The 8123-nt window shown below is 40.3% G+C and overlaps 3 long non-coding RNA genes across 3 annotated transcripts; 2 read left to right on the top strand and 1 right to left on the bottom strand.

Annotated features, from left to right (window-relative positions):
- The first annotated feature begins 1305 nt into the window (after positions 1 to 1305).
- LOC146510900 (uncharacterized) lies at positions 1306 to 3333 on the top strand. Its single transcript, XR_014876084.1, has 3 exons — positions 1306 to 1712; positions 2279 to 2411; positions 2710 to 3333. It is a non-coding gene; the product is annotated as an uncharacterized LOC146510900 (long non-coding RNA).
- A 104-nt stretch (positions 3334 to 3437) lies between these two features.
- On the bottom strand, positions 3438 to 4758 carry LOC146510899 (uncharacterized). Its single transcript, XR_014876095.1, has 2 exons — positions 4266 to 4758; positions 3438 to 4140 (listed from the first exon to the last, which is right to left on the bottom strand). It is a non-coding gene; the product is annotated as an uncharacterized LOC146510899 (long non-coding RNA).
- An 8-nt stretch (positions 4759 to 4766) lies between these two features.
- LOC146510898 (uncharacterized) lies at positions 4767 to 7577 on the top strand. The gene is made up of 2 exons (XR_014876094.1): positions 4767 to 4978; positions 5555 to 7577. It is a non-coding gene; the product is annotated as an uncharacterized LOC146510898 (long non-coding RNA).
- The last annotated feature ends 546 nt before the right edge of the window (positions 7578 to 8123 follow it).

Genomic DNA, 8123 nt, shown 5'->3' with positions numbered 1-8123 from the left:
ACAGAAAACCAAGCTTGTGGAGAGCCTACATGACCGCGGGGCAGACAGTCAGCAGAGTCTCACCAGCCTAACATGGCTCTCAGTTAAATACCTTCTTCAGAAACAAAAGGCACTACACAGCTGTTTCACACCTTAATCTACCATTGAAACTGTCAATAAAAAACATCTTTTGTTTGTGGTTGTAAGGTGACAAAATGTGCAAAAGTTCAAGGACTATGAATACTTTTTCAAGGGTCTGTAATGTCAGATCACCCCCCATGCACACATCAGTGCACATGCATGTACACAAATGCAGAGTTACATTATCAAAGAAGCTAAAAAAAAACAAGCTCTGCTTTAACTTTTAAGTAAAAAAAGACTGCAAACTTTAGGAACAATATGGAATGAGTGATAATGTCATCATTCCATGACTTGAAAAAATTTGTTTCACCTTAAATCTTTTTTTTTCTTTTCTTAATTGCAAAAACTGTAAATTTGGCTCAGGGGGACCTGAAAGCCAGGAGACAATTTATTGACTTTGCCCCCAAACAATCTCATGGAGGAAAAGATTTCCAATAAATAGTAATAAAGATTTCTATCAGAGCAAAATCTCTCTCTCTTAAGTATTGACCACGTCCTAACCTGGCAGTCATATACAGCTATTAATTAATCCTGCATTTTTTTTTGTCAAAGACATTTCTCACCATGAAATTACCCGATTCAAAACATGAACAGATTCACGGAGTAATCAGAAAAGTTTAGCATGAATCTGGACATTAGATTTAAGATTTAAGTTTTAAGCTTATCACATATCACTTGATAGAAGCTCCTTACCGTTTGAAGAAATCTCTTCTCAATCTGCTGTCCTCTTCTGCTTGCATCTTTTTTTTCCATCTAACACTGACATGTTTATCATGTCATGATAATTAGTTAATTATCATGTTAATTAGTTTTTCTCCGTGAAAAACACAGCAACTCATCTTATCCCGGGGTGCCAGGGCCTCGAGCTCCGGATCTCAGCAGAAAAGTGCCAATAAAAGTTGGCACTTTTCAAACTGATTCCAGGTTGATCCAGGTGTCCGTTTGAAACAGGTTCTCTTCTGTGATGCGCCAGTCGGAACGCATCTGCGTAACCATGGTTACAGGGGGACGCTTTGGAGCTCTGCTGCTCAGCAGCAAAATATTTCAGATCAATATATAAATACTCCAACTCTAAAACCAAGTAAAATAAATATACTGCATATGTGTATAGTGGGTTCAATTTCTGGAAGAGGTTGTAAAACGGACAGTTAAAATGTGACCGATGGCAGCCATACTGAGGTGAGTTGTTGAGGATATGTCGAGCTGTCGATAAGCACGGCTGTTTTTGTGCTCTTATTTACTGTTAGCCTGTTTTGCTGGCGTTAGTGAAGCTGTTTTCAACTGGATGTAACATTGTTGAACTCTGATGATTAATGAATAAACTCTCGATGTGACGATGTGAGCATGTAATTGTAACCCTGTGTTCATTTAGTCGTTTGATACCGTTTAATATCCAGTACATCTATTGGGTGTTTTCTTATAACATGCCCTGGAATCATTTTAAGTTTTACAATGCCGGTGATTTACGACTCTTTCGCGACAGTCAACCGGGGAGTAAACTGTGGCGGGTCTCAGAGGTAGCTCATGTGAGCCAGCAGTGACATCTGTACATGCAGTAGCCTTAAAATACTCATTATTTATTCTCCTGCTAGGTAAGAATTTGTGTTTTATACGTTTGTTGTCACATTGTGGGCGACCGTGGCTCAGGGGGTTGGGAAGCGGATCGATCCCCGGGCTCTCTGTCCTGGTCGTTGTGTCCTTGGGCAAGACACTTCACCCTCCCGCCCTGTGGTGTTGGCCAGAGCGGCCGATGGCGCGATATGGCAGCCACGCTTCTGTCAGTCTGCCCCAGGGCAGCTGTACAGCTGCTACAACTGTATGAATGAACTGTGTGAATGTGAGAGTGAATGAATAGTGGCATTGTAAAGCGCTTTGGGTGCCTTGAAAAGCGCTATATAAATGCAATCCATTATTATTATTGTGCGCTATGTTACTGTTAATTTGACTCTGTGCAGTGTTTAAATGCTCACATATACACACGCAGTTACTGTCCCTCCACACGTAGGACTCAGTTCTGCTTCTATGCCCCATCTTTGTTTACTCTTTCCCACCCAACAAGTGCATAAATAAGATGTTAAAAACGTCATCATCGTATCAAACATGATAGATTTGGGGGAGTTTGTTTGGCACATGCTGACTGCATTCTAATTATAACCAGAACAGGAGGCGAGAGCAGAGAACGAGAGTGCAGCAGTTTGGTGAAAGGAACAGGAAAGGTGAAGAAGAGGAGAGCATCCACAAGACGAGCAAGAGGACAGTTTCAAAGCTGATGTTATGGCACAATAAAAGCTGTAAGAGCAGAGATTCATTCATATCTTTACTATTTTTTCTTTAGCTTTTACTCCCGCTGCTTACAATAAATCCAATATAAAGAACAAACAAGAACAACTCACATGGCATTGATTGTTTAGTTCAGTGTCACTCTGTGATTGTTTGACATTTCATATAAATGTGACTCTAAAATATAGTCAATAAAAGGTGCTGTTACTGAGTGAAACTTGAAGGATTATGATAAACTTCAGTTCTTACTGAATCTGTAACATTGTTTTTTTTTAAATTGTTAAATGACTTTTGAGTCACTGTGCACAGTGAAAAGCTCACCTGATGTAGTGGTGAGGCCATGTTCACCACTAGATGGAGACAACCTGGCACAGGTGTTTTCTATACACTAAATTTCACACTGAAAAGCCTTGGTGGGAATTTTTGTTTCATAGAAAGTAAAGGAAAACATGTCTTGAGGTCTTTTTCCAGTGTTTTCAAAATTGTGTTTTTCAGATACACATCAAAACTTCACACAGACAAACACACACACAAAACAACAATATGTCAAATTACACGTCTCATTCATTTTCTGAGAATTTCACCACTTTTAGTTTTCATGGAAAATAACTTTGTCAGGTCAGTAAACAGCTGCCACATAAGTACAAATCTAAATCATACATGTGTATTATAGAAAAAAAAGGCATCGTAGCACAGTTTACTTGTGTCAGCTAGTGGGAGGGCAGAGAGGGCAGCCTTTACATTGTTTTATTGTAGAGTGACAGGAACTGCCTATGAGCTTCTAATCAGGCAGAAGTATTGACGGAAAATCTATCAAAGGAAATACATTGATGAAAATCAAAGAAGAGAAATGTTTATGTGATGTATGTATCTAATATTCAGGTTAAAAAACTGTCCAAATTATTGTTAATGAGTTATGTTCACAAAGTCACATGTGCAGTACTCTGTACAGCTTGCATCCTTTAGGACAAATAATTTGAAGCATTAATATTTCTTGTTCAATACTGAGCTGATAACACCTCTGTATGTTGTGACCAGGATGCAGCAGCAGACTGAACCTCGACTGAAACCTGCTCCATCATCTCATCTTTGCAGATGTCCATTTATAAAGCATCAACAACTCAAAGGTAAACATGATATTAGAAAGTGTGTTAGTATATAAGGCCTTTAAAGCAAATGAAAAATAAACAGCTGTCGGCAGAACTGTAGAACTGAACAACTTCAGATCCCGAGTGTGTGAGGACAGAGAAGGATCAGCTCTATTTCAGATTTGAGAGATAAACTTTATATTTCAGTTTAAATAAAATAAAATAATAAATAAATAAATAAAACCTGATGAAGGTCAAAGGTCATCACTTGTATTTGAACTAAAAACTTGTGATCTGGAATTTTTTCACTGTTTTGTGACAATAGTGTGTTATTTACCATAAAGTAGTTCAGAGTCATTCATACCAGAGTAACCAGAGAGCACAACATGTATTTAACTTTCTACAGGACTTAAAGCTATGATATTATGTAAAAGTCCAGACCCTCTGAGGATTATCTGAGTACTTCTAACATTACACAAAGCAAAGGTCTCCATCACAGTGTTCATGAAATGCTGGGTTTATCCTTCTTGTGAGGGAGCTGCTGGTGAAGATCACGAGCCCTGCTTGATCCCGGCGATGAGTTTCAGTCTTCCTGGTGTTTCTGAAATGATGCCTCTCACTGTGGGTCAACAGAACATCTGGCACAGCACAGCTGTGATGAAAGAAATTGAAGAAGTTTTGAAAAAAAATCTTGGAAATGCCCTATATGTGAGAAGCAGATTTTGTAGATAACTAACAAGATAACTAAAGTATAATTTTCACCATACAATTACTAACCTTGTCATCTCCTGCACTGTCTGTTCTGCTCTGGGCGTGTCCCTCCCAGCGCTCATGAGACTGCTTTGCTGCTCTGTGGTATGAGGTGCTAACCTGTTGTCAGTGTTGGGAAGGTTAATTTTAAAATGTATTCCACCAAAGATTACAGAAGTAACGTATTCTGAATACTTTACAACTACATAAATGTACTATTGCTGTGTGATTTATTACTATTGCTGAAGGTTACTCTCCACACCAACACCAGCTAGATGTTTAAATCTTAATATAAATGAGTAACAGTAGGTGGACATTAGGTAAGGCTGCACTTTTTGCAGCGATCTCGTATAGAAAACTATTCGTATATAAAACAGGTCAGCGGCTCTGAACCGTAGTAAAGGACCTCTGGCTAATACGTCGGGTTCTTTTTTTTTTTCCTGGATCACCTGTTGAGAAAGAAAGAAGAAAACAAGCAGAAGAAGACTAGAGCAATAAAATAAACAACATCATGATGATCTACTGGGTCCATCAGGTCCTCCAGACGCGTGAGCAGTTTGGTGAGTTTCACCACTTGCTCCAGGAGCTGCGCCTGGATGACGGCGATGACAGCGATACCACCGTCTTTCACTCGCCCAGTTTGAGGACCTGCTGTCCCGCGTTGGTCCCAGCATCGCCCGCCTAGACACCAACTACAGGCGCTCAATCCCACCTGCAGAGCGCCTGTCCATCTGCCTGAGGTTAGTAAAAGTGTTTAATACAGTAGTCCTTTATTGATACCTGTGCTAATATATGCTAAACCATCCATTTATACACTGCTAACATGGATGTGCTATGCTAACAGTGAATGCTGTTGGTGTTTACTGACAGCAAACTGTGGTACGGAGACGACTGTTTATAATATTTCTAGTGATACTCAGAAGGTCTCATCAAGTCCCGATTTAATTCAATTTATGCTGTTATCAGTGTTTGAATGATAGCATGGCTGTGGTGTCATATCAGTGTATGCCCTCTGTGTTTGCTGATATCAAACTGGTACGAGGACCACTGTTGGTAATCTTTGTAGTGATGCTCACTCCTTTTTATTTAGACCTAGTTTAATTCTGGGATAGTTGAATATTTGTATATAATCCCCGCAGACTGTTTTATATTATATCTAATATATATTATGTAGTTATCCTTATAATTACAAAATGTTTTATATAAGATTTATGTTTTGTGATTTAAATCTGACATCACAAAAGTGTTTTGGAATTTGAATAATGTATTTTGTAACTGCAGTACACATAATACTAATTTTGAACAATTTTTTCCAGGTATCTTGCCACCGGGGACTCCTTCAGGACCATCGCGTTCAGTTACAGAGTCGGTGTGTCCACGGTGAGCCAGATCACCCCCAGGTAGCGACGGCCATCTGGGACTGTCTAGTGGATGATTTCATGGCTGTGCCTTCGACTGCAGACTGGCGGTCCATCACAGAGGGATTCCAGGAGTGCTGGAACTTCCCTCTCTCCCTCACAGTGGAGGTTGTATCTGCGCTCCATGGAGCTCCGTCCTGAAATTGCGGAGAAGTGCGTGAAGGCAACGTGTGTTCTCCACAATTTTCTGCGTTGTTTGGACGAGAGAGGAGCACCTGCTGTGAGGGGTGTGGCACCTGCTGTGGTGGAGCCGTTGCAAGGCCTGGGTCGTGTAGCAGCAAACAACTCCTCCAGAGAGGCTGTCCTGTTGAGGGAGAAGTTCATGGCCCACTTCTCGGCGGAGGGAGCTGTGTCTTGGCAACCAAAGGCGTAGCCTGTTTGAAGTCCCAGTGACTTCCCTACAACGGCTCTTTTAAGAGCCACCCACAAACCTCTAAAGAGTTTTCCTGTCTTTTTAAATTTTTCTTAATAAATGGAGCTCTACTCCAAAATAAACTAACCTTTCTTTACTCTCTTAAATAACTTGTCTTCACTATGTTCCTGTATACAGTGTGATGCAAAAGTTTGGGCAACCTTATTAATAGTCATTATTTTCCTGTATGAATCGCTGTTACAGTAAAAAATGTCACTTACATATGTCATATAGGAGACACACACATTGATATACACTAAATATTTATTTCATTTCTCTTTTTTTGTGGTGCCCAAATTTATGCACCTGCTTGATTTAAACAGTTATTGCACACTTTCTGTAAATCCAGTGAACTTCTTTTCACTTCTCAAATATCACTGTGTGTTTGTCTCCTGTATGATATATTTAACTGACAATTTTTATTGTAACAACCAACAATTTGTACAGGAAAATGATGACTTTTCACAATGTTGCCCAAACTTTTGCATCCCACTGTATTAGTATATTTTGTCATTAGTATAATATGAAACAAATTCTACTTGTGTGAGTCGGGTGCCAATATTTGCTGTGTAGTAGAACTGAGACATTAGTCATTACAAATGTTTATTGGAAAAAATATATAAATTCAGTAACAAAAACATTAAACATAAATATATGAAATGTAACTATTTACAGAGAGACAGGAATAAAAAGGACCCAGCTTGGAGTGGAAGAGCCTCAGGGAGAAGGAGGAGAAAAATAACAACATTGTTTCTGCCCTGGAGAGCTGCTGCCTCATCAGAAAACGACTGATTGCTAGGGTCCACGGCAGTGATGAGCTTTTCCTCCATACTGAATGAAGAATGAAGGGCTTGGCTGGATCTGCCCCTTTGACCTGGGTCAGAGCCACGTCACCAGGCTCCTGATTGGTTGTCGCGGCGCGATTTGACGCTGGAGTTCAGATTTTTCCAACTCGAGCGGTAGATGCGAAACGCGCGTATGCACAAAATGCAACACAAAAACTCACGTGCGTGGTTTTATTCGCGGTACACTGACGCGCGTTTTACGCGTTTTGGTGTTTTCGCAACACAAATCTGCTTCCAAATTTTCGCGTGACATGCAATCGCGTGTCATCGCGCTTTTTCCATTGACTTTACATGTAAAATAAAACCTTACAGGCTCTCTTCTTGGCTGCAGTGGTTATTATTATATTTACATGCTTCCAGCTCCCGTTTCTGCTCGATGACAGCTCGTACTTTTCCTTTTTCTCCCTCCCTCGCTCACAGACACATCACGGGTATGGCAGTCCATTCTCCCTGCAGCACGGACTACACTGCCCATGATGCTACATGCATTAGGGCGATGCCTGTAACATTCTGCTTATTGCCTTCATATTAAATAATTTTTGTATAATAATTTTTAAAAATATTTCTTCACTCATGGCTGTATGTAGGGGTGACATGGGCCGCCAGATAGAAAGACAGGCATTAGAGGCTCTTATTGCGTGTTTTGTTTGGGTTTCCACTGGTGTGGAATTACCAGAAATAGAGAGACATAGCCTAACATATGAAACAGGAAATTACCGCCATGTAATCCATTTATTTCAGCAAACTAACTGTATTCTGAATATCACCTATTGAACAGTAACTGTAACGGATACATTTACTCATATTTTGTATTTTAAATACGTAACGCCGGTGCATGTATTACGTTACTGCCCAACACTGCCTGTTGATGAGATCTTGTGCCGCTCCTAAAACACCGGCCTCCAACTCCTAAAGAGACACGGGTGTCCCTAAATTTAGCAAATATTAGCTTCAGGCTAGCTTGCTACGACGAATAGGCTAATACCAGCACTTTACCACAACTTCACCAGATGTAACTAAAAAATGTCCAGTCCAGTGGAAGGAAAGATGACAAAAAATGATTACTTACCTGCGCTTTAGAGGGTCCAGCTGAAATTGAAGCATTGAAAGACGGGAAGAGAGAAAGATGGCAGCTTGGTCAGCACTAGTGGCCTCTATAATGTATGCAAATACATGCGGGTCAGAATCCCCGCCCTGGGGCAGACTGACA

This window comes from Neolamprologus multifasciatus, chromosome 9, assembly GCF_963576455.1.
Source record: "Neolamprologus multifasciatus chromosome 9, fNeoMul1.2, whole genome shotgun sequence".
Lineage (NCBI taxonomy): Eukaryota > Metazoa > Chordata > Actinopteri > Cichliformes > Cichlidae > Neolamprologus > Neolamprologus multifasciatus.
The sequence above is the reverse complement of the archived record's forward strand: the minus strand, read 5'-3'. Positions and strand labels throughout refer to the sequence as shown.